At 44.1% G+C, this 27,481-nt stretch overlaps 1 long non-coding RNA gene across 1 annotated transcript in view; it reads left to right on the top strand.

Annotated features, from left to right (window-relative positions):
• The first annotated feature begins 10,147 nt into the window (after window positions 1-10,147).
• Window positions 10,148-27,481, top strand: part of LOC137333968 (uncharacterized) — a 52,700-nt gene continuing 35,366 nt past the window's right edge. Inside the window, exon 1 of the long non-coding RNA XR_010966020.1 lies at window positions 10,148-10,234. This is a non-coding gene — a long non-coding RNA (uncharacterized lncRNA). The remainder of the gene's footprint in view (window positions 10,235-27,481) is intronic.

Genomic DNA, 27,481 nt, shown 5'->3' with positions numbered 1-27,481 from the left:
TCAAGAACTTAGTAGTATTGGGGCACTGAAACTGACCTGTTGGCAATCAGCTAATTTCACAGGGGTTCCCCGATCTCCTGCTGTAACTTCGGCAGAAGATCAGAGGAAACCCCGAGAAAATGGCATAAATGGCTCACTCTATTTCTCCAGGGTTTGTGCCAAAGTTATGGTGGGAGTTTGGATGAACCCCCGCAGAAACTCCAGGTGAATGACACTGTGCTGCCATGTTTGTTTCTATTGTAGGACTCAGCACTGTAATGTCAATATATCAAAGTTCCCAACCTGAAATAGTTTTACGTAATTTAAGGCTGATGCATCTCGGGTACATAAAATTTGACATCTTAATGCTTATTTCCATGCATAAAGTATTAAAATAAATTGTATTTTTCAACTTTCCACCCTCCTTGTTCCCATTAGATAAGAAAGTATGAGCAACTTCAGATAAACACAAACTTGATCTAAGCATAATTCGAATCCAGAAGTAGAATTCCAGCATACCAAACGATATCCCATCCTTCATCCAAGTATGATATCTAAATATATAAACCTTTATCCAATCATGAAATATGCCTTGGTAACCGATTTTTGTAATTGAACACATAGGCCCCGATTTTCAAAGGAAATTGCAGGTGCGTTGGGGGCAGGGGTAGAGTAGGGGGGGGAGGCGGCTGCAAAAATCGTGAAAATCCCGAGCGGTTGAGGATGCCGGCCCCAACCCGCCGACTTCCGGGTTTCCGGCAATTAAAGCCGATAGTTAAAGAACCAAATGTACCTCATTGAGGTACTTAAGGTACTTTATTTCTGACATATTAGATAATTAAAACGATTTTAAACTTACCAGGGCGGCTTTCCCACGGCTTCCGGGACGGATCAGGAAAAATTAAACGCAATAAATTAAATAAAAAGTCATTGCACAAAGTTAAAAAACAAAATGAACTTACCTTTCCACCTTACTCCGATGTCCGATGTCCTCCTCTCCCTCTGATGTCTCCCTCTTTGATGTCCTTCTCAGCCCCCGATGTCTCCCTTTCCAATATTCCTCTCAGCCCCCGATATCTCCCTCTCCGATCTCCCCCCTCCCCCGATATCCCTCTCCGATCTCCCCCTCTCCCGCTACCGATGTTCCTCTCCCTCCCGTTCTTCCCCTCTCCCCCCCTGATCTCCCCCTTTCCCCCCGATCTCCCCCTTTCCGCCCCCTGATCTTCCCCTCTCCCTCCCGATCTTCAGCGCCCTCCACTCTGTGTTCCAGCGCCGAATGACGTCTCTCTCTCTCTTTCTCCCCCCCCCCTCCCCTCGGCGTTGCAGCTGCTGCCAGGTGGGAAACCAGGAAACAACTTTAATCACTATCAATTATATCGCAATCATGTCGGAAAAGGTAAGATTTTTTTATTCGGGTTTGCCACATGCACCTTCACCACCCATCCACCCGCCCCCCGCCGCACCCCCCCCCCCGCTGCCATCCCGCCACCATTTCAAAATTGAGCCCTTATAGTCAGTGTCTTCCCAAATGTCACTTACATACTTCAGCAAGTTTTAGAAATGTGATCATTTTTGCATGTGGTAGATTTTACAAATCAGCTCTCCCAGCACAGAGCTTTGCCTGTTATGAAGCTTTACATCAGGAGTGCTAATTCGTAAAATCTCTACAGTGCTTCATGTTTGATTTTGACAGAATAATCAAATGCAATCATTTTCAAAAAGCAAAAAATTGCAGCTGCTGGAAATCTGAAACAAAAAACAGAAAATGCTGAAAGGATTTAGCATCCGTGCACAGTACAGACAAGTTAATATCCATACTTGTGATTGCACCCTCCCTCAGGAATCCCCAGGAAATTCCTGGGAAACTTAAATGCGGCAGAGATTTAGCATCATGGGTCTCTTTCTTTTACCTTTTCCTTTGCACCTGGGAATTGACCATTCCCCAAAACATTCAGTTTTCTTTCTCTATTGTCCAGCCAGTGAGATACTTCTTTCATACTTAAGTTGGCTTTGGCCAGTTACTGCAAGACACATCATAGCAACCTGACAATAACTTAACCCACTCAGTGCAGCTCAAATCAGGAACTGAAAGGAATAGAGACTGAACATGTGTCCTCCCACTCCATGGCATGAGCAGCAGAGTTGTAATGCATGGTGCCATCGTTTCAGCCCGGCAGCATCAGTTTGTGTGCATCAAACCGGGATTTTTCTTCTTTAGTTTTTTTTAATACGTTTGTTGAAATTAGTTTTATTAAAATGAAGTCAACTGAAGGGTTCTGATAAAGGGATAAACCCAAATCATAACCCACATTTTTCTTTCCGATGCTGGCCAACCTGATATTGTATTTTCAGCAACTTTAACATTTTTTATTTCAGCTTTCTGATATTTGTAGTTTTTCTTTAATTAATTCTTTCTCAACAATGGAAGAATCTTGGTGACAACTTTGAGCCAGACCAGATTCTTTATGTGGGGTAATTATCCCCTAGCCCTCAGAGATAATAACAATTTGCTGTTTTTCTGATCTTGAGGATAACAATGTGGAAGAATTATTACACAGCTGTTGGGACTAGAGCTCTTGCTCAGCTGGCAATGGTCTATGCATAAACTAATAAGAACATAAGAACATAAGAAATAGGAGCAGGAGTAGGCCAATCGGCCCCTCGAGCCTGCTCCGCCATTCAATAAGATCATGGCTGATCTGATCCTAACCTCAAATCTAAATTCATGTCCAATTTCCTGCCCGCTCCCCGTAACCCCTAATTCCCTTTACTTCTAGGAAACTGTCTATTTCTGTTTTAAATTTATTTAATGATGCAGCTTCCACAGCTTCCTGGGGCAGCAAATTCCACAGACCTACGACCCTCTGAGTGAAGAAGTTTCTCCTCATCTCAGTTTTGAAAGAGCAGCTCCTTATTCTAAGATTATACCCACTAGTTCTAGTTTCACCCATCCTTGGGAACATCCTTACTGCATCCACCCGATCAAGCCCCTTCACAATCTTATATGTTTCAATAAGATCGCCTCTCATTCTTCTGAACTCCAATGAGTGGAGTCCCAATCTACTCAACCTCTCCTCATATGTCCGCCCCCTCATCCCCGGAAATGATGAACTATATCATATAAAAGTTTGCAAGAATATTGAACATGGGAAAACTGTCGTATTTATGCAAAAGCAACTGATTAAGGTCCAAGGACATTGCCTTTCATTTTATGCACTAACTGATAATGGTAGCTGTGACTGCAATATCTTAAATAACGGAACAAGACTTTGAAAAAGCAATGGCCTAAATTTTCCCTCATCGTCAATTTTGGCAATGTAAGCCATAAGTTAAATCAATGTGCACCCCGATGTTCCAGTGGCAAATTGACGCCAAATTTTACTGGAAAACTGATCTGAATATGCCACAACAAAGATAGTGGCAAATCAGAAGCGATGCAGCCAATGGTAAATAAGGAGAATTTGTTTTACGGAATAGAACTGATAACAGCCGTCTTCATTTTTCTTCATATGGACTTGATTTTCATATATGCAGAATTAGATTGACACAGGATCAGAACCATAATCTACAGGTTTACATTGGAAGTTGAATGAATTGATTTCCAGATTCATTTTATTTTTTTAAAAAAGCTACTTTGGATTGTAATTTTCATTAAGCTGCTTCACTTTTTAGAATTATGGAGAATAATATAAAAGTCGGAATGTTAAGGCTTGCTCGTGCTGCATTTCATCTTATCAGTCTTATTTTCATTGAGTAATTGCATGTTTCATTTGAGCTGTAATGTCCATTGAAATCTTAATTTTAAAAATAAAAATAGCAACCTTATACAGAACGGCCATGAAATGAAGTTTTCTGAAACTAGTTTTGGTTTGAACTTTAAAAGAGTTGATAAACGTACACCGTTGGTGAAACTGCTGATGTTTTATAAATGTTTATTTTTACCTGGAACAACACAATCTTAATGTTTGAGCTTCAGTTATTTTCCTGAAACATCTTTCTTTGCTGTACGCTTGGCTCAGAGATCATTGCTATTTGTACTCTGAAAGGAAACTAATTATTTGGGGGCTCAAAATTATTTTCAATGTCACTTAAAAGTAAAAATCTGATTCAGTGAATGTGTTATAAAGTCACCATCAGGCAAACTGGGCCATTACTTTTAAGTCCAAGTGGCAGCAACTTGAAAACTGGCTTAAATGCAGGAAAATGGCGATCACCATTGATTTCAATGGGGAGGGGGATTATGATAATTATCTGCTAAATGTTTTAGACAAGGGTAAAGGCGGAATGCGGCTCTAAAGTTCCAGGAAAATATGGTGTGGCATAATTAATGGCGTAAGTCACTTACTCCACAATTTCCTCTTTCCTTTGCACTGTTCAAAGGTCCTGATGCCATAGATGGGCCATTACAATGGTGCCAAGTGCTCAGGAAAATCTGGCCAAATGAAATAAAATACTCATCAATATCATTAGAATCAGAGGAGGTCGACAACATTCACAAAATAGAGTGCTTCACCCACCTTTGGCTGTGCTCACATTACAATTTTCTGTTTTGCCTCATAGGTATGTCACCTGGTGGCTCTCATTATAAGCAATCTTTTGTCAAGAGCTATGTTGTAAGTCTCCGAAGCACTTTTGACAGTCCTCAGATGTTTGAGCTGCTCTGTCAACTTTTGCAGTAATAACATTTCACTTACATTGATAGAAACATAGAAAATAGGAGCAAGAGTAGGCCATTCAGACCTTCGGGCCTGCTCCGCCATTCAAAATGATCATGGCTGATCATCTAACTCAGTACCCTGTTCCCGCTTTTTCCCCATATCTCTTGATCCCTTTAGCATTAAGAAATATATCTATCTCATTCTTGAATACATCTAATGACTTGGCCTCCACTGCCTTATGTGGTAGAGAATTCCACAGGTTCACCACCCTCTGAGTGAAGAAATTTCTCCTCATCTCGATTCTAAATGGCATACCCCGTATCCTGAGACCATGACCCCTGGTTCTGGACTCCCCAGCCATCGGGAACATCCTCCCTGCATCTAGTCTGTCTAGTCCTGTTAGAAATTTATAAGTTTCGATGAGATCACCTCTCATTTTTCTAAACTCCAGTGAATATAGGCCTAGTCGACCCAATCTCTCCTCATACATCAGTCCTGCCATCCCAGGAATCAGTCTTGTAAACCTTCGTTGCACTCCCTCCATGGCAAGGACATCCTTCCTCAGATAAGGAGACCAAAACTGCACACAATACTCCAGAGGTGGTCTCACGAAGGCCCTGTATAACTGCAGTAGGACATCCCTGCCCCTGTACTCAAATCCTCTTGCAATGAAGGCCAACATACCACTCGCCTTCCTAACTGCTTGCTGCATCTGAATGCTCGCTTTCAGCGACTGGTGTACAAGGACACCCAGGTCTCGTTGCATCTCCCCTTTTCCCAATCTATCACCATTCAGATAATAATCTGCCCTTCTGTTTTTACAACCAAAGTGGATAACCTCACATTTATCCACGTTATACTGCATCTGCCATGTTCTTGCCCACTCACCCAACTTGTCTAAATCACATTGGTGCTTCTTTGCATTCTCCTCACAGCTCATATTCCACCCCAGCTTTGTGTCACCTGCAAACTTGGAAATGTTACATTCTGTTCCCTCATCAAAATCATTGATCTATACTGTGAATAGCTGGGGCCCAAGCACTGATTTCTGTGGTACCCCATTAGTCACTGCCTGCCACCGGAAAAAGACCCGTTTATTCCTACTCTCTGTTTCCTGTCTGTCAACCAATTCTCAATCCATGCCAGTATATTCCCCCCAATCCCATGTGCTTTAATTTTGCACACTAACCTCTTGCGTGGGACCTTATCAAAAGCCCCCTGAAAATCCAAGTACACCACATCCACTGGTTCTCCCCTATCTATTCTACTAGTTACATCCTCAAAAAACTCGAGTAGATTTGTTAAGCATGATTTCCCTTTCATAAACCCATGCTGACTTTGTCCAATCCCGTTAATGCCTTCCAAATGTTCTGTTATCACATCTTTTATAATGGACTCTAGCATTTTCCCCACTACTGATGTTAGGCTAACTGGTCTGTAATTCCCTGTTTTTTCTCTCCCTCCTTTTTTAAATAGTGGGGTTACATTTGCCACCCTCCAATCTGTAGGAACTGTTCCAGAGTCTATAGAATTTTGGAAGATGATCACCAATGCATCCACTATTTCCAGAGCCACTTCCCTAAGTACTCTGGGATGTAGATTATCAGGCCCTGTGGATTTGTCAGCCTTTAGCCCCATTAATTTCCCTAGCACTATTTTTTTTACTGATATTGGTTTCCTTCAGTTCCTCCCTCTCACTAGACCCTTGGTTCTCCAACATTTCTGGGAGGTTATTTGTGTCCTCCTTTGTGAAGACAGAACCAAAGTATGTGTTTAATTGTTCTGCCATTTCTTTGTTCCCCATTATAATTTCCCCCATTTCTGACTGTAAGGGAGCTACATTTGACTTCACTAATCTTTTTCTCTTGACATATTTATAGAAGCTTTTACAGACAGTTTTTTGTTCCCTTCTAGTTTACTCTCATACTCTATTTTTCCCCTCTTAATCAATCTCTTTCTCCTCCTTTGCTGAATTCTGAACTGCTCCCAATCCTCAGGCTTGCTGCTTTTTCTGGCAATTTTATATGTCTCCTCTTTGGATCTAATACTATCCCTATTTCTTTTGTAAACCATGGTTGAGCCACCTTTCCTGTTTTATTTTTGCGCTAGATAGGAATGAATAATTGTTGTAATTCCTGCACACGTTCTTTAAATATTAGCCATTGCCTATCCACCGTCAGCCCTTTTAATAAAGTTCCCCAATCTATCATAGTCAACTCGCACCTCATACTTTCGTAATTTCCTTTATTTAGATTCAGGACCCTGGTTTTGGATTCAACTACTTCACTCTCCATCTTAATGAGGAATTCTATCATGTTATGGTCGCTCTTCCCTAAGGGACCCCGCACAACAAGATTGTTAATTAATCCTTTCTCATTGCACAATACCCAGTCTAGGATCACCTGTTCTCTAGTTGGTTCCTCAATGTATTGGTCTAGAAAACCATCACTTACACACTCCAGGAATTCCTCCCCCACAGTATTATTGCTAATTTGGTTTGACCTATCGATATGTAGATTAAAGTCACCGATAATTATAGTTGTACCCTTCTTGCATGCGTCTCTAATTTCCTGTTTAATGCCCTCCCCTACATCTCCACTACTGTTTGGGAGCCTATAGACAGCCCCCACCAACGTTTTCAGCCCCTTGGTGTTTCTTAGCTCCACCCATACAGATTCCACATCGTGATTTTCTGAGCCAATATCCCTCCTCACTATTGCATTGATTTTCTCGTTTACTAACAATGCTACCCCACCTCCTTTCCCCTTTTGCCTGCCCTTCCTAAATATTGAATACCCCTGGATGTTCAGTTCCCATCCTTGGTCACCCTGCAGCCATGTCTCCATTATCGCAACTATATCATAACCGTTAATATCTATCTGCGCTGTTAATTCATCTAGCTTATTGTGAATGCTCCGCGCATTAAGACACAATGCCTTTCGACTTGTCTTTTTAACATTGCTAGTCATCTTAGTTTTATTTTGCACTACGGCCCTATTTGTTTTTCGCCCTTGTTTTCTCTGCCTTTCACTATTGCTTCTTCCCTTTCTGTCTTTTGTTTCTATCCTTGTTCCCCCCTCCTCTGTCTCTCTGCTCAGGTTCCCATCCCCCTGCCATTCTAGTTTAAACCTTCCCGAACAGAACTAGCAAACACCCCCGCGAGGACATCGGTCCCGGTCCTGCTCGGGTGTAACCCGTCCCTCTTGTACAGGTACCACCTTCCCCAGGACCGGTCCCAATGTCCCAAGAATCTAAATCCCTCCCTCCTACACCATCCCTGCAGCCATACATTCATCTGGTCTATTCTCCTGTTCCTATACTCACTAGCCATGATGTGGAGATGCCGGTGATGGACTGGGGTGGAAAAATGTAAGCAATCTTACGTCAGGTGAGTGAGGTAAGCTCCAAAAGCTTGTGATTTTCAAATAAAACTGTTGGACTATAACCTGGTGTTGTGAGATTGCTTACATTTATACTCACTAGCACATGGTACTGGTAGTAATCCTGAGATCACTACCTTTGAGGTCCTGCTTTTTAATTTATCTCCTAACTCCTTAAATTCACTTTGCAGGACCTCATCCCTTTTTTTACCTATGTCATTGGTACCGATATGGACCACGACTACTGGCTGTTCACCCTCCCCCTCCAGAATGCCCTGCAGCCGTTCCGTGACATTCTTGACCCTAGCACCAGGGAGGCAACATACCATTCTGGAACGCATATCTGTTACCCTTACAATTGAATCCCCTATCAATATAGCCCTGCCACTCTTATTCCTCCCCTCCTGTGCAGCAGAGCCACCCGTGGTGCCATGAACTTGGCTCTTGCTGCTTTCCCCTGATAATCCATCTCCCCCAGCAGTATCCAAAGCTGTAAATCTGTATATTTGTTTGAGAGGGAGATGACCCCAGGGGGCTCCTGCTCTACCTGGCTAGTCCTTTTACTCTGCCTGGCGGTCACCCATTTCATTTCTGCCTGCGTAATCTTTACCTGCGGTGTGACCACCTCACTGAACGTGCTGTCCACGATAATCTCAGCATCGCGGATGCTCCACAGTGAATCCACCTGCAGCTCCAGCTCCGAAATATGGTTAGCCAGTAGCTGCAACTGGACACACTTCCTGCACACTTGATCGCCATTGATGATATTCAATGGTGGGCATTTTTGTTCTTGTGTCTACAAAGATGCTTTGTAATCTAGTAAATTGTTTTACAGGATGCCTTAAGCCAATGTGGAAAATTTAGGCTTCAGCTGTGCATCTTTTGTTGACACCAATTTCAATTGTTTACTAGTCTTTGTGAAATAGGCAGAAAAATAATTTGAATTGGTCAAGTGACTCATTTCACAAAGCTAACATGGTAATTGCCAACTGTTACACCCAAATTCTGATTGGTTGGTTGTCTTATTTTTTCACTGGCTAATTTTGTGTTATAGTGTTGACTGATTCAGCAAAGGATGCAAAGAATTTTCTCCTCAAAACCATTAGAAAATCCACCAAAAATAACCTTCTGTTTGCAACCTGAGAGATAGCCATAGTGGTTGAAATTCCCTTGAGCATTATTTTTAGCTCACTAGTTAAATTTTGTCAAGTTCCTTTATGTGCTATTTTAACAAAGTCATTGACCCATTTATTTTAAACAGTTTAACAACTTCAATGAAATAGCATGCAGAGGAATTTGAACCTGATAAAGTTTAACCTTTTTTTGAAAATTACAGACTGAGGTGAATTATTTAATTCTTGATGGGAACTGGGGGATGGGGTGGAGTTTACAGCATACAGCCACATGATAAAATGGGAAATTTCTGCTTGTGTCAGGATGAATTTGAAGAAGATAAGCTGCTTTTATATTGGGTTTTGGCATGCGAGGGCCATCAGCTTCCAATGTGTGGGTTTCCCTCAGCCAGTAGCAAGCCCAAAATCACCTTGCCAGAGTTGCTGAGGCCAGGCTGTTAGGAAGACTAGGCAGAAAACAGATAACGGATCTGTCAAATTTACTTTGGGGTTGCTGCTGGCAGCATGAGACCCATGGGTCAGGAGCAGCTCATTCCCAGCCTGACACTAAATGCCATTTAAAAGCAGCTAAATCTAGCCTTCTTTAGCTGAATAGGTGAATGTTCTATTCGTTCAAAAACGTTTGCTTTTGATGTCAGTTGTTTTAATGATGTGGGCAAGCAGACAGGATTTTCCACATTTAAACATGAAAGGAGCCATGTAAATATGGTGTCCTTTGCCGAGAAACTCAAATTAGATGCTCAGCATTCTGAATAGAGGGTTATTGCAGTCTTTTCCTTGTAGAGTCCTCTTTTTATTTGCTTTAAAAACCTATAATTTTCAAAGGGAGTGTTTAAAACAAGAAGACCACATTTGGCAAAGTCAAAAATGGACAGATTGAAAGAGGCAAAAATCTGAATAACAATTTTTGTACTTACGCAATGGCTAATCCGATTTAAATTTGCTAAGCACATTTTTAAGTTATTAATTTACTAAGTCCATTTCTGCCTGAAGCTGATGGGAATGACTCACCGCTAGTAGGTGGGAGTCAAAATTAGTTGGGGGGGGGGGCAGGCCGCTGCCGGGGACCCCCAGAAACAGCAAGGTAAGTAACAATTTAGGGAGGGGTTGGCAAGTCCGTGATCGGGGGAGGGGGAAGGCTGGGGCAGGGGAGGTTCAAAGTATCGTTGTGTGGAGAGGAGGAGCTTCTCTTGGGTGGGCGGCCTTCCCGTGACTGAATTCAGGCAAGTAAAAATGGTGGAAGGCAAGAACGGGTTGGGAATGTGGTGCAAATGCCCCCCTCCGCCATCTTAACCTGCTGTCTGCACTGTTTCCACCGGGTTGAGGGAGGGGGGTAGTTAAAATCGGCCCACTTTTTTCTATATTGTATGTTAATCGAAATTAAGGCTGGTAGATTAAGTAAATGCAGGCTCTAGATTTGGAAGGGCATCTGCAATCATTTACTCATTGTAATCCCTCAGCCCTGCCATTTAACAATAATCATTTTGATTATGAGCTGTTTTCGGGAAAGCATTCTATATTTGGTGCTAATAGGGCAATACTTACTTTGTAATTCTATGTTTGAATCATTGGCAATGAATAATGAGGTTTTAAAGTACATTGAATAATTATAGTACATGTTTCTAATTTTGGTAGTTACAGTACTGAGCAGGAGGGGCAGGTTATCACCAAACACTGAAGATTATTTTCGTATGCACAAGTGTTTCAGAATCTTCCCCCAGAATGAGAAGACGGGGCTCATATTTTAAATTCTTTGAACTGAAGTCTGCTGGGTTTATTCAATTAAAAGCTGTAATCCGACAATATTTTTTTTACTTTTCAAACATTGAACTAAAAGGAAAATCTGTGGGGTGAATCTTCATGTGTCCGGCTCCATTGGCTGGGAGGCGGGCTTTGTAATGGAATCGGTGGGAGTTCGGAACCATTTTCATGGTCCAGCATTATTTGAATAATGTCGGCAAACTGCTAGCGCTGACAGAGAGCTTGCTGATCGGGGGGCTGGGTGAGGTGGGAAATTGGCAGAGCAAAACAAGAAGTGGAGTCTTAAAGTGGATGGGGAGGCAATCTGAGGAGGGGGTGGGGGGGGGCATGGATTGACCTCCAGTGGCTGGGAAGATTTTTCAAGGGTCAGGAAATTTCCAAAACTTGTATTTATTGGTTTTTGAACAGGCTGCAGTGGTCCCTTTAAGGACTGCTGGTTAGGCCGCTCTACGCCAAGTACGGATGAGTGGGGTGTGCCCAGCACATGCTTTGTCCGTTGGTATCTGAAAATTGCATTGGGGTCCTATGTACTTTACAGGATCCCAATTTGCACACCTTAATGAGGTGCTAATATGAAACACGAGTGCACTCTGGCTGCCTATTTCTAGGAAATGTTGATGGGCAGATTAGCAGCAGGAATGGGGAAGTAAGTCGTGCACTGCTATTCTTTCTGCATTACCCTTCCATTCCCACCTGAAAATGGAGATGGAAATCAGCCCCTGTATCTGTATAGTCACAGCATAAACAGAAAATAATAATTACCAGCAAATGGTTACTATCTGGATTGTTTCAGTGTAAGTGCCAACGGGAAAAATTCAGTCTGAGGCTGGTTCAGTTCACTGCCAATTCTATGTGAATAGTCTCTCACTACTACAGCTTCCATCATTCTTTAACCATTTAGGTAACAAATGATTTTACAGCATTTATATTGTGTGCACAAATTCTGTCAAATCACTTCTTATTCAAATTTAAAATGAATAATATAATATTACTGTAATTGGAATCAATGACAAAAATGTGGAGAAGGACAAGACACTTCATCTTTTGCAGTATTCTCTGAATAATCCAAAATTATAATTTTGTTATTTTTTAAATTTTGCTGCAAAATGCTGCTATAGCCTTCAAAAGGCTGAAAACATTTTTTTCCCGAATAGTATATCAACAATTTAAATTGTTATGTAAATGATCTGATTTCAATCAGGTAAGGGTCTTAACTTGGTCATTACTGTGCACTTGGTCATTGTTAAGTCTGTATCCTTCCTGTACCATGCGCACTTTATATATTTTCTATTTTGTCCATATTGTTTGAAAAAATCATAAATAAAATATTAAAAAGCAAATGGCTTGGAAACCCATCAGCAAGTAACAGAATACCTGTCCGTGAATGACAAAGAAAGAATTTTAAGTATTTGAGTGTATAAAACATTAAAAAAATCATCTGAAATTCTACTTATCTGACCTGCACAGAGTACTGAAATGATGCAACATGGAATAACATTATAAGTATTCTGTTTGATAATTTCTGTTGGGATTAAGTGCATTATTGAAGAGAACATTCATAAGGAGTTTAAATCAAAGTTTGAACAACTGTTGTTTCAGTTATAAAAATCACTCAGGACTTTGAAAAGTGATTGTTTCAAGTGCTTGGTGCTCTAGTATAAACACACATACTATCCTGAATAATTGAATCACTAAGTTAATGAAAAAATTCAAAAGCCTGTAAGCGACCAACATAGAAGGGTTTAATAAAGCAGATTAGATCAATTTGTGATAGTCTGCTAAAGTAGTAATGAACATAAATATGTGAGGGTGGATTTTCCTGTACAGTCGCTGTTTGGACAATTTGGGCGGAGCACACTGGAAATATACTCTGCGGGCCATTGAAAGTCGCGTGCAACCTTCCTGTAGGCTCTTATGTAAATGAAACGGGTGGGCATTGGGTGCATGTGGGGGTGCATTACTGAGCACAGGGCAAAGGCAAGAGAAAGTCCAGGCATTCCTTAAAGGCAGCATAATTAAGTGTTGTTTGTTTCCTCTAGTTCTCTGTTTAACTTTTATAATTTTGGCAGTTTTGTGGAAAAAGCTATATAATCTTTAGTGAGCTGATTGAAAATGCAACCAATATGTTGAGCTTTCTTTGTCCCTGTATTTTTATTTTCCTCTTGCATGGGAAAAGGGTTGTGCTGATAGTTCCATCTTTCGAATTCGTGGAAATGCAGTAATTTCACAATGAATTCATTGATCAGTAACAATTTTATGGACAAACTCCTTGGGGATTCTTCTTTGCACGATAGAATTGGTGGTAGTTAATTTGGGGGTGAGAAAGGAAGAAAGGGGGGCAAGCTGCTTTAAAAGCCTCAAGAGAGGGACCCATTGGTTTTGTACTTTGGATCTACTCAGATTCTAATGTAATCAGGCTTGTACACCATAGAGAGGTGGATTGATTTCTGTGCAGTTGAGAGTTTACGGAAGCAACAATGTTAACATCAGCTGTTCCTGAAGTGTTGGAATCCATTTTTGTCAGCCAGGAGCTAAAAGCTGCATGTCTCTGCTGGTCTCATTTATTTTAAAGCGCTTTCCCCTGTCAACATGCTCGTGCTGCTATACCAGGCTGGGGTGCCAGCAGTACTCCAAGCAGGTTCTGCAGCATCTGCCTAGGAGGGAGTTGGTAAAAAGGCAGCATCATGGTGACAAGCAGTAGGGGGTGGACAGGTAAAGAAAGCATGGGTACTAAGAATGATGGTCTGGGCATAAGAGAGTACTGGTTTGACTATGAGGTTTCTCTTTTATTTCAAAGTGGCACGCAGTAATTGTATGGTCAGAGGAAAGCTGGATTCTTGCCTTGTGGTGGAAAGCAGCTGTTGGTGTCTCTGAGCTGTGCTTCCGACCCCATATCTGCTCCATCACTAAGACCGTCTACTCCCACCTCCATAACATTGCCCGTCTCCACCCCTGCTTCAACTCATCTGCTGTTGAAACCCTCATCCATGCCTTTGTTATCTCTAGACTCAATTATTCCAATGCTCTCCTCCATAAACCTGAGCTCATTGAAAACTCTGCTGCCCATAGCTCAACTCGCACCAAGTCCTGTTCACCCATCACCTCGGTGCTCGATGACCTTCATTGGCTCCTGGTCCATCAACGCCTCAATTTTAAAGTTCTCATCTTTGTTTTCAAATCCCTCCATGGCCTCACCCCTTCCTATCTCTGAAGCCTCCTCCAGTCCTACATCCCTCCGAGATCTCTGCCGTCGTCCAATTCTGGCATCTTATTCATCTCCGATTCCCTTCGCCCCACCATTGGCGGCCGTGCCTTCAGCTGCCTAGGCCCTAAGCTCTGGAATTCCCTCCCTAAACCTCTCCACCTCTCCACCTCTCTCTCCTCCTCTAAGACACTCCTTAAAGCCTACCTCTTTGGCCAAGCTTTTGGTCACCTATCCTATCCTAATATCTCCTTATGTGGCTCGGTGTCAAATTTTGTTTAATAACACTCCTGGGAAGCGCCTTGGGACATTTTACTATGTTAAAGGCGCTATATAAATGCAAGTTGTGGCTGTTGTTGTTGGTGGTGGTTCAGGAGAGGACGAGGTGAATTTCTACAGCAACTTTTAAGGGGGCTTGTGATTGTTGTTCATCTGCCTCCAAATAAGCCATTTAGCAGAAGGAGGGGGAGGGTTGCACAGTACTGAACATGGCCTCCAAAACTAAGTATAAAAGACTAAAAGCATTCTGCACTAGCAACAACAATCTGCATTTATATAGCGACTTTTAATGTAATAAAAAGTCCCAAGGTACTTCACAGGTGTGTAATCAGACAAAAATTGAAACCGAGCCAAAGAAAGAGATATTAGGAGGGGTGACCAAAAGCTTGATCACAGAGGTAGGTTATAAGGAAGGTCTTAAAGGAGGAGAGAGAGGTGGAGAGGCAGAGACCTTTAAGGAAGGAATCCCAGAGCTTAGGGCCTAGTCGGCTGAAAGCACGGCCACCAGTGGAGGGGCGAAGCGAGTGGGGGATGCGTATGAGTCCAGAGTTGGAGGAGCGCATAATTCTCAAAGCATTGTAGGGCTGAAGGAGGTTACAGAGATCCGGAGGGGCTGAGGCCATGGAGGGATTTTAACATGAAGATGAGAATTTTAAATCTGATGCATTGGTGGACCGGGAGCCAATATAGGTCAGCGAGCACAGGGGTGATGAATGGGCGGAACCTGGTGCAGGTTAGGATATGAGCAACAGAGTGTTGGACGATCACAAGCATATGGAGGGTGGAAGATGGGACGCTGGTCCGAAGAGCTTTGAAATAGTTGAATCTGGAGGTTTGCTGAGTCAGGGGCAGAGACGGGCAATGTTACGGAACTGGAAGTTGACAGTCTTTGTGACGGAAAGGATATGTAGTTGGAAGCTCAGCTCAGAGTCAAATAAGACGTCGAGGTTGCAAACAATCTGGTTCAGCCTGAGACAATGGCAGGGCCGGGGGATGGTTGAAGACAATGGCTATGCTTATCTCACTGTTTTATTGGAGACTGAGAGCTACGTGGATAGCATATTTCAGGAGGTGGTCACCCCGCAGCTTAAGAGTGTACAGGCAGAGAGGGAATGGATGACTGCCAGACAGACAAGGAGGCAAGTAGTGCAGGAGTCCCTTGAGTGCATCTCACTCTCCAATCGGTATTCATACTGGTGAGGGCAATGGTTCCTCTGGGGAGTACAGCCAGAGCCAAGTCCATGGCACCATGGGTTGCTCAGCTTAATGGGGAGGGGAGAAGGAAGGTCAGGAAAGCAACAGTGATAGAGGATTCAATAGTTTGGGGAACAGACAGGAATTTCTGCAGCCGCAGACATGATTCTAGGATGGTATGTTGCCTCCTGGTGCCTGGTGCCAGGGTCAAGGATGTCACTGAACAGCTGCAGAACATCCTGAGGGGGGAGGGTGAACAGCCAGAGGTCGTGGTCCATTTCGGTACCAATGACATAGGTAGAAAGAGGGATGAGGTCCTGTAGGCAGATTATAGGGAGCTAGAAAGATTAATAAGCAGGACCTCAAAGGTAGTAATCTCCAGATTACTCCCAGTGCCACGTGCTAGTGAGTATAGAAATAGGAGGATGGAGCAAATGAATGGATGGCTGGAGAGATGATGCAGGAGGGAGGGCTTTAGATTCCTGAGGCATTGGGACCAGTTCTGAAGGAGATGGGACCTGTGCAAGCTGGACGGGTTGCACCTCAACAGGGCCGGAACCAATATCATCGCGGGGAAGTTTGCTAGTGCTGTGGGGGAGGGTTTAAACTAGCTTGGCAGGGGGATGAGAACCTGAGCATAGATTCAGAAGGGAGAGAAGCAGAGCTGGAAATGGATTGCAGAAAATCAGTAGGTGAGTTTGGAAGGCAGAGGAAACAAAGGCTAGAAAATAGACAACAAAGGAGTTTGGCAGTGCTTAATGGTATATACTTCAGTGCAAGGAGTCTAGTGAATAAGGCCGATGAGCTGAGGGCACAGATAGACACGTGGAAGCATGATATCCTAGCTATTACTGAAACATGGCTTAAAGAAGGGCAGGAATGGCAGCTCAACACTCCTGGTTACAGGGTTTTCAGATGAGATAGAGAAGGAGATAAAAAAGGAGGGGAGGGTCGCAATATTGGTTAAAGAAACAATTACAGCTGTGAGGAGGGATGATGGGCTTGATGTTAGCAGGGCTGCGGGTTTGCGGCGGGGGGGCTATCGGGCGCGTGGGTAACGCGCCCGGTGAAATCAGTCTGCCACCCGCGTGATCGCAGCCCAATTGGATTCACTTACCTGGTCTTCCGGCTTCCCCACTGCTGATCTGTGTGTCGGGCGGGCTGCGCATGCGCAGTAAGATCTGTCAGCTGGAGGAGATCGATTTAAAGGGGCAGTCCTCCACTGACAGATGCTGCAACAAATAGAAAAAATTACAGCATGGAGCAGCCCAGGGGGAAGGCTGCTCCCAGTTTAATGATGCCTCACTCCAGGTATCAATACATGGGGTGAGGAGGAGGGGGAGGACAGAGATCTTCCCCCCCGGCGGGCTGGAGGAAGCGGCCTGCCTCTGCCACCAGGAAGGCCTGGCTCGAGGTGGCAGAGGAGGTCTCCAGCACCACCAACATATCGCCCACCTGCATACAATGCAGGAGCCGCTCCAATGACCTCAGTAGGTCAGCCAAAGTGAGTACACTTACTCATTCCCCTTCACTCCATCTGCCACATCACCGCCCCCACCCCACACCTCCTTCTGCACTGCCAACACTACTCTGTCACATCACCCCTCATACCCACTCAAACCTCATCCTCATCTTACCTGCACGTACTCACCTCGCCAATACTCATCCCGCCACTACCACTCAACCCAATCCTCATACAATCTCATGGCTCTATCTCATACTCACCCTCTCGTGCATCTTTCTCACGGTGAGCCTCACTCAACCTGCCACTACCTGTGCTGCAGCCACAGGGCATGCATCAGATATGTGCAGTAGGCAGCGTAAGGCAAACGTGTCGTGAGCATGAAGGGGATGCACAAGGGTGTTTGAGGGTTTGTCATGGTTGTTACTTATATTGAATTTCTGACCAACTCACATTACATATTATACTGGCACCACTACTGCCATGTCTTTGCGAATCTTGTCTGATTTGTGCAATAATGCCCTTTCCTGAGGATCACTATGAAGACCCACAACTGATGCCACCCATTGTGTCACTGCAGAGTGGGTGTAGGTGTATTTGCAGGGCTCTTTTGTGCAGACGGCTGAGAGACATCGGCGATGTCCCCGGTGGCACCCTGGAAGAATGCGGAGGAGAAGTTGTTGAGGGCAGTGGTGACTTTGACAGCGACAGGTAAGAAGATGGTGATCGGGCCAGCCAGGAGCAGCTTGGCATGAAGGAGGCTGCAGATGTCCACGACTACATGTCGAGTGACTCTGAGCCTCCGTGTGCACTGCTGCTCAGAGAGGTCCAGGAAGCTGAGCCTCGGTCTGTGGACCCTGTGGCGAGGGTAGTGCCTTCTGCGACGCATCTCTCTCTGCCGTTGCCCTCCCTCCTACTGTACAGGTGGATGTGTCACAGCACTGTGTTGTGGAGCTCCACGTGTCAGAGGTGGACGGCGTGGATGGCGAGGCTGGTGAGGCTGGTGATGCTGTTTGCCCCCCGAGGAGATCATGACTGCAACTACGGCAGCCCCCATCCGGAAGATTTACATCGCCAGACAGGAGGGTTCCCTCCCAGTCGGGGTAGGTACATGTGTCTGGACCCCGGGGTAAGTGTGCAAGTTGGTGACTTTGATTGTCAGGAGGAGGGTGGTGGAGGCCAAACTTTGTCCCAAGTGACAGGGTGGCCTCCTGCAATGAGTCAGGGGCTCCTCCCCCCCACCTGTCAAATGGACCTTTGCAGCTGCCACAGGCTGACAGCTGCAACAGGTCCATTTGAACTGGGAGTGTTTCCCCCAGTATGGGAAACAGTCCCAGTTTGCTATAAAATCCCACCCCTCCTCACATAATCCCTTAATCAGGTCAGTTAATGACCTGAACAAGCAAAATAAATACCTTCAAGTGGAACCCCGCTGGCTTTAATTACCTGCGGGATTCCCACCAGCGGGGGCTGTGCGTGCACGCTCTGGGTTGAACTGAAGAACAAAAAAGGAGCAATCACACTGCTGGGAGTGTAATATAGACCTCCAAACAGTCAGAGGGAGATAGTAGAGCAAATATGTAGGCACATTTCTGAGAAGTGCAAAAATAATAGGGCGGTAATAGTAGGGGATTTCAACTACCCTAATATTAACTGGGATACAATCAGTGCAAAAGGTATAGAGGACGCAAAATTCTTAAAATGCATTCAGGAGAACTTTTTTAGCCAGTATTTAGCAAGCGCAACAAGAGAGGGGGCAGTTCTGGACTTTGTTTTAGGGAATGAAGCTGGGCAGGTGGAAGGAGTATCAGTGGGAGAGCATTTTGGTGCTAGTGATCATAATTCAGTTAAATTTAGCATAGTTATGGAAAAGGACAAAGATAGACCAAAAGTTCTCAATTCGGGAAAGGCCAATTTTACTAAGCTGAGATGCGATTTAGCAAAAGTGGACTGGAAACAGCTACTTGAAGGTAAATCAGTGTCAGAGCAGTGGGAGGTATTCAAGGGAGAGATAGTGAGGGTTCAGAGCAAATATGTTCTCATAAAGAAAAAGGGTGTGACTCCCAAATCTAGAGCCCCCTGGATGTCAAGGAGCATACAGGGTAAGATAAGGAACAAAGGGAAGCTTATGTCAGATACCGAGAGCTCAATACTGCAGAAAGCCTAGAGGAGTATAGAAAGTGCAGGGGTGAAATTAAAAAGAAAATTAGGAAAGCAAAGAGAAGGCATGAAAAAATATTGGCAAGTAAAATCAAGGAAAACCCAAAGATGTTCTATAAATACATAAAGAGCAAGAGGATAACTAAGGAAATAGTAGGGCCTATTAGAGACCAAAAAGGTAACCTGTGTGAGGAGGCGGAAGACGTGGGTATGGTTCTTAATGAATACATTGCGTCTGTCTTCACAAAAGAGAGGGACGATGCAGACATTGTAGTTAAGGAGGAGGAGTGTGAAATATTGGATGGGATAAACATAGTGAGAGAGGAAATATTAAGGGGTTTAGCATCTTTGAAAGTAGATAAATCGCCATGCCTGAATGAAATGTATCCCAGGTTGTTAAGAGAAGCAAGGAAGGAAATAATGGAGGCTCTGACCATCATTTTCCAATTCTCTCTGGCTACAGGCGTGGTGCCAGAGGACTGGAGGACTGCTAATGTTGTACCGTAGTTTAAAAAGGGAAAAAGAGATAGACCGAGTAATTACAGGCCAGTCAGCCTTACCTTGGTGGTGGGCAAATTATTGGAAAAAATTCTGAGGGACAGTATTAATCGTCATTTAGAAAGGCACGGTTTAATGAAGGACAGTCAGCATGGATTTGTTAAGGGAAGGTCGTGTCTGACTAACTTGATTGAATTTTTTGAGGAGGTAACAAGGAGGGTCGATGAGGGTAGAGCATTTGATGTAGTCTACGTGGATTTTAGCAAGGTCCCACATGACAGGCTGGTCAAAAAAGTAAAAGCCTATGGGATCCAACGGAAAGTGGCAAGTTGGATCCAAAATTAGCTCCGTGGCAGGAAGCAAAGGGTAATGGTTGACTGGTGTTTTTGTGACTGGAAGGCTGTTTCCAATTGGGTACCGCAGGGCTCTGTACTAGGTTCCTTGCTTTTCGTGGTACATATCAATGATTTAGACTTAAATGTAGGGGGCACGATTAAAAAGTTTGCAGATGATAAAAAAAATTGGCTGATAGTGAGGAGGAAAGCTGTAGACTGCAGGAAGATATCAATGGACTGGTTAGGTGGGCAGAAAAGTGGCAAATGGAATTCAGTTCAGAGAAATGTGAGGTAATGCATTTGGGGAGGGCAAACAAGGCATGGGAGTCCACAATAAATGGGAGGATAGTGAGAGGTTTAGAGGAAGTGAGGGACCTTGGAGTGCATGTCTACAGATCCCTGAAGGTAGCAGGACAGTTAGATAAGGTGGTTAAGAAGGCATACAGGATACTTTCCTTTATTAGTGAGGCATAGAATTTAAGAGCAAGGAGGTTATGATAGAACTGTATAAAACACGAGTTAGGCTTGAGTACTGTGTACAGTTCTGGTCACCACATTACAGGAAAGATGTGATTGCACTAGAGAGGATACTGAGGAGATTTATGAGGATGTTGCCAGGATTGGAGAATTTTAGCTATGAGGAAAGATTGGACAGGCTGAGGTTGTTTTCTTTGAAACAGAGGAGACTGAGGGGAGATTTAATTAAGGTGTATAAAATTATGAGGTGTCTTGATAGAGTGGATAGGAAGGACCTATTTCCCTTAGCAGAGGGGTCAATAACCAGGCGGCATAGATTTAAAGTGATTGGTAGAAGGATTAGAGCGGAGTTGAGCAGAAATGTTTTCACCCAGAGGATGGAGGGGATCTGGAACTCAATGCCTGAAAGGGTGGTAGAAGCAAAAACCCTCAATGCACTTAAAAAGTACTTGGATATGCACTTGAAGTGCCGTAATCTACAAGGCTACGGACCAAGAGCTGTAAAGTGGGATTAGGCTTGATAGCTTTGTTTTTGCCGGCACAGACATGATGGGCTGAATGGTCTCCTTCTGTGCCATAAATTTCTATGATTCTATGATTCTAGGAAATTGCAGCTCATCCAGGGTTAGATGTTGAACAAGCAGATTGATGACGTAGAGGCAGTAGAGAGGTCATGAGAGATGGTTGTAAACAATCTTACAACACCAGGTTATAATCCAACAATTTTATTTGAAAATCACAAGCTTTCGGAGGCTTCCTCCTTCGTCAGGTGAATGTCAGGAAATCCTTGAACGTTTCGCATTTATATTCAGAGAACAATACCTGGTGATTACAGATAATCTTTCCAACTGCCCGTTGTCAAGGCAATCAAAGTGTTCAGACAGAGAGGTGTTACCTACAGGACCACTGAATATACAAACGGCCAGAACACAAAACAGAGAGAGAGAGGGAGAAACATCCAAAAGGAAGAGAAAGACAGAAAATGACCCGTTGAATTAAAGACAGATAACTTTTATTCGCTGGTGGGGTTACGTGTAGCGTGACATGAACCCAAGATCCCAGTTGAGGCCGTCCTCATGGGTGCGGAACTTGGCTATCAATTTCTGCTCGACGATTTTGCGTTGTCGTGTGTCTCGAAGGCCGCCTTGGAGTACGCTTACCCGGAGATCGGTGGCTGAATGTCCTTGACTGCTGAAGTGTTCCCCGACTGGGAGGGAACCGTCCTGTCTGGCGATTGTTGCACGGTGTCCGTTCATCCGTTGTCGCAGCGTCTGCATGGTCTCGCCAATGTACCATGCTCCTGGGCATCCTTTCCTGCAACGTATGAGGTAGACAACGTTGGCCGAGTCACAGGAGTATGAACCATGTACCTGGTGGGTGGTGTCCTCTTGTGTGATGGTGGTATCCGTGTCGATGATCTGGCATGTCTTGCAGAGATTGCCGTGGCAGGGTTGTGTGGTGTCGTGGACGCTGTTCTCCTGAAAGCTGGGTAATTTGCTGCGAACGATGGTCTGTTTGAGATTGGGTGGCTGTTTAAAGGCGAGTAGTGGAGGTGTGGGGATGGCCTTAGCGAGGTGTTCGTCGTCATCGATGACATGTTGAAGGCTGCGGAGAACATGGCGTAGTTTCTCCGCTCCGGGGAAGTACTGGACGACGAAGGGTACTCTGTTGGTTGCGTCCCATATTAGTCTTCTGAGGAGGTCCATGCGATTTTTCGCTGTGGCCCGTCGGAACTGTCGATCGACGAGTCGAGCGTCATATCCCGTTCTTACGAGGGCGTCTTTCAGCGTCTGTAGGTGTCCATCGCGTTCCTCCTCGTCTGAGCAGATCCTGTGTATTCGCAGGGCCTGTCCATAGGGGATGGCCTCTTTGACGTGGTTAGGGTGGAAGCATCGTGAGGTTGTCAGTGGGCTTGCAGTAGAGTGAGGTGCTGAGGTGCCCGTCTTTGATGGAGATTCGTGTGTCCAAGAAAGAAACCGATTCTGAGGAGTAGTTCATGGTGAGCTTGATGGTGGGTTGGAACTTGTTGATGTTATCGTGTAGTCTCTTTAGTGATTCTTCGCCGTGGGTCCATGGAAAGAAAATGTCGTCGATGTATCTGGTGTATAGCGTTGGTTGGAGGTCCTGTGCAGTGAGAGATGGTGGTGAGGTAGAGCTGGGTGTCGTCAGCATACATGTGGAGCCTGACGTCATGCGCTCAATAAGTACTGAAACTGCAATACCATTTCCAATATCAAAAGCCAAAAATAAACACTTTTCTTGACAATGCCAGTCTGTTCCTTTAAGACAGATATCACCTAAGCAGCAGCTCTTACATAAGCAGCAGCAGGCTTCTATGGGAACACTCTGCCCCTAATTTTCATAGGAAATCTGTGTACAGAATCATCTGACATTCATTTTCATGTAATCCATATTGTATTGCCATGCAGTCGGGTGCAACCAGAGTGCAGTGTATTCAGGCACAGAATTGGGAGTGAGGGGGAGAAAACAGATTAGTGATAATTTTTTCTATGCATTGCACTCGTTTTCAGATGCTATTTGGGTGCTAACCCCGGGAAGATCTACCCTATTTTTTCTGTCCATTCATAGTGTGTGATCAGAAAAAATGATTCTTTTGAGGAAACCCTTTGGGGGTGAAACTGGTCTTTGTGATAGTGCGAAATGGTGATAGTGAATCGGCAGCCTGTTTTATACCGTGCCACTGGAAAAGAAAATTGGGCGCACTGTAAAATGGGCTGCTGATTCACTATCACTCGTCTCAAGCTGTCACCAAAGACCAATTTCAGCCCTCATAAGGAGCGCTGTTCAGTAAAGCTTGGAGCAGCAGCAACTGGGGATTAGTAGTATCCTTCTGAAAAAACTGGGAGCATCAGTCAAGGGAAGCATGGAACACCAGTAGCAAGAAATATTTGAATGACTGGAGTTGGTGGAGGAAGGTAGTGTTGGAGAGCCTGGAGTTAAAATATATTGATGAATTTAATAAGGATTGCATCAAAGGAAAAAAATGGATTTCATTAGAGAAAATAGGCTGCCAATAATGACAGAAGCCTGGATCAGGATGTTGTCAATTCTGGACTAAAGGCAAGCAACCTGCTTTATTGGGATTTATGTTAATTAGTGGGAGAAATGGAGATTGAGTGGCACAGTGAGCTACAATGTTAAATGAGGCGCTTACACACTGGCAGTGAGCCCTCAAAAATTTACGGGGTGAAATTGGTCTTCGACCAAAGTGCGAAGCAGGTGACTGCGAATCAGCAGCCCATTTGACACCATGCCCAATTTTTTCTTCCATTGAAGTCAATGGGCACCCATTCGCTATCGCCTGTTTTGCATTTTCACCAAAGACTGATTTCACCCCATCACCGGCATCTCCACATCTTCACCCCCTTAGAAATATTTTACAGCACTGCACCAGACCTCTTACTCAATTCAAGAATGTCTTTGGTCCAGAAATTTGCAACCCCACTCAGAGTGGTCACAGGGGCAGTTGTTGAAGGAAACGGGATTGTAAAACTGATGCAGTACGAGGTGCTCTTCTGAGAAAAGTGTCATGCAGAACATTGGAAGCATTTGTGTTTTATATTTAATCCTGGCACTGGGTATGAAAAATTAAAAATATTTCCTTCCCAGCAATTACACCTTTATATTAATAATCATAAAAATAATACATCAAAATTCTTAATTTAAAAAAGTGAAGTGGTAAAGGATGTTAGGGTTAACTTCTGCAAGGATTGAATATAAATATTGCAACATTAGCAGAAACGATGAGGAAGTTGGAATTGTAGTTAATAGTAAAAGTTAAGGAAGCCTGCTGTGACTTGGTTTGATTTTATTGCATTCAAATGGAGACTCCAAACCTTAACCAGTTCAATTCTCCCTAAATTGTGGAACCATTCCCTTTTTACAAGAACTTGAAACTAAAGCTGAAAATTAAACAATACATTACTTAGCAAAACGTAACAAGATTAAAATGCGGTGATAATGCCTCTGCGTTTGTTCAAACTGCATGTTTTGAAATTGGTTATGCAATCTGATTGGTTATGCAATTTATATTCTATTAAACCCTTATTTAGAATGTAAAGCAACTTTTCACATGTTGATGTGTTGGGCACCAATGTAATCCTACTGAATCAGAATGTTATTCTCTGATTTGCCGTCATATTTTGCATGCAGTGGAAATGAATGACCTTCCAGTCACAGAACTCAGTGTTTCACAACATGCTATACTGCTACATTGATGCTGTGGGGCTAATTTAAATGAATTTATATGGATAACATGTGAATAGGAATGGTGCTTACAGCCAAAAGGCTAAAAGAACAAGCTGATGAAAGATTAATGTACTAGAAACTAAATTAATGGTTGAAATGGCAATCTCTCCATGGAGAGAAGACTTTCATTTTGAGTGTACGTGCCAAACAAACCATACAAGAAGGGGGTCAAAAGTGTATTAGTTGTGTGGAGCTACAAATGACTATGTTTGGAATTTTGAAGAGTACATTGAAAATCTTACAAAGGCAACGTGCCAACTGACATGTTTTAGTGATAACAGACAACTGATCATCAGACATGCTTTGGACCTTGTGGAGCCACAGTTCAACAAAGAATTCTTACATATTCATGGACAATTTCTACGTATGCCAAAGACTATTAGGGTTGCCAGAAACTTACAGGATGAAAATTTACACAGTGATTGCTGTAATACCAGACAGAGAAACCTCAGCAGAATATATGCTGGAAGCTAATTTTTGGCATAACAACATTGCAGAAACCAGCATTTAGCTCAGTCTTCAGGAATGGGGTTCTATTGTTTTTTTAAAAATATCTGTTATAGTTCTTACAGTGGTTAAACCAGCTGTTGTTTTAGGGTACCACAGTCTCCCAAACTTCAAGGATGCCAGAGCTGATTGTCAATATGTGAACACTAAGCATGGTAAGACATAAATGGAAGAAGCCTTGCCTGTGTTTATTTGTTTTGTTAATGGGCTGAAACAACACGGGACCTATGCTCCATCAACAAATTTTCAATGCTCATCAGTAGCTTTAGGGGCGAAATTCATAATTTTTATATTGTCAAAAATCTCCACCAAAATAAATGCCTCCATTTCCAGAAAAAAAAACAAAAGCAAATGAAAACAGATTCATCTGATGGCCTAAATGTTCTATAGTGCTGCTTTCTTTAAAACAAGATAGCAGATTAGTTCTTCTTTTCATTAATGACATTTAATTTTTAGCAGATTCCTGAATAAAAAAAGTATTTGCTGTTGTACAGAGTCATAATTATAAATCAATATTTCTAGCTTTATGCCTGCATTGGCAATTAAAATGTTCTGTGCCCATAATTGGTACATAACAATAAGTTTAATAAAAAGCAATACTTTAGCATTAATGCAACAAGAAGGCTGTCAGTGGATTTTCAATTGGTTTGGGACTTTGTTTAAAAAGTCACTTTCCATTCTGTCACAGCACAGTGACACAATTTTTTTTTACAGATCACTGATAGCAAAATAAGACATTGGGCCCGATGTTAGCAGGGCTGCGGGTTCTCGGCGGGGGGTTTCCCGCGCGATTATAGGATCCAATCCACTAATTGGATGCACTTACCTGCTCCTCCGGGTTCCCCACTGCTGATCTGCGCGTCGGGCGGGTTGCACATGCGCAGTAAGATCTGTCAGCTGGAGGCGCTCTATTTAAAGGGGCAGTCCTCCACTGACAGATGCTGCAACAAATAGCAAAAATTACAGCATGGAGCAGCCCAGGGGGAAGGCTGCTCCCAGTTTAATGATGCCTCACTCCAGGTATCAATACATGGGGTGAGGAGGAGGGGGAGGACAGAGATCTTCCCCCCGGCGGGCGGGAGGAAGCGGCCTGCCTCTGCCACCAGGAAGGCCTGGCTCGAGGTGGCAGAGGAGGTCACCTGCACCACCAACATATCGCCTACCTGCATACAGTGCAGGAGGCGCTCCAATGACCTCAGTAGGTCAGCCAAAGTGAGTACACGTAGTCTTTCCCCTTCACTCCGTCTGCCACATCACTGCCCCCACTCCACATCTCCTTCAGCACTGCCAACAAAACTCTGTCACATCACCCCTCACACCCACTCAAACCTCATCCTCATCTTACCTGCACCTACTCACCTCGCCAGTACTCATCCCGCCACTACCACTCAACCCAATCCTCATACAATCTCAAGGCTCTATCTCATACTCACCCTCTCGTGCATCTCTTTCACAGTCAGCCTCACTCAACCTGCCACTACCTGTGCTGCAGCCACAGGGCATGCATCACATATGTGCAGTAGGCAGCGTAAGGCAAACGTGTCGTGAGCATGAAGGGGATGCACAAGGGTGTCTGAGGGTTTGTCATGGGTGTTACTTATATTGAATTTCTGACCAACTCACATTACATATTATATTGGCACCACTACTGCCATGTTTTCGCGAATCCTGTCTGGTTTGTGCAATAATGCCCTTTCCTGAGGATCACAATGAAGACCCACAACTGATGCCACCCATTGTGTCACTGCAGAGTGGGTGTAGGTGTATTTGCAGGGCTCGTTTGCGCAGACGACTGGGAGACATCGGCGATGTCCCCGGTGGCACCCTGGAAGGATGTGGAGGAGAAGTTGTTGAGGGCAGTGGTGGCTTTGACAGCGACAGGTAAGAAGATGGTGCTCGGGCCAGCCAGGAGCAGCTCGGCATGAAAGAGGCTGCAGATGTCCACGACTACATGTCGAGTGACTCTGAGCCTCTGTGTGCACTGCTGCTTAGAGAGGTCCAGGAAGCTGAGCCTCGGTCTGTGGACCCTGTGGCGAGGGTAGTGCCCTCTGCGACGCATCTCTCTCTGCGGTAGCCCTCCCTCCTGCTGTACAGGTGGATGTGTCACAGCACTCTGTTGTGGAGCTCCACGCGTCAGAGGTGGACGGCGTGGATGGCGAGGCTGGTGAGGCTGGTGATGCTGTTCGC

The sequence above is a fragment of the Heptranchias perlo genome, chromosome 2 (genome assembly GCF_035084215.1).
Source record: "Heptranchias perlo isolate sHepPer1 chromosome 2, sHepPer1.hap1, whole genome shotgun sequence".
Classification (NCBI taxonomy): domain Eukaryota; kingdom Metazoa; phylum Chordata; class Chondrichthyes; order Hexanchiformes; family Hexanchidae; genus Heptranchias; species Heptranchias perlo.
This window is presented reverse-complemented; position numbering and strand designations above follow the sequence as displayed.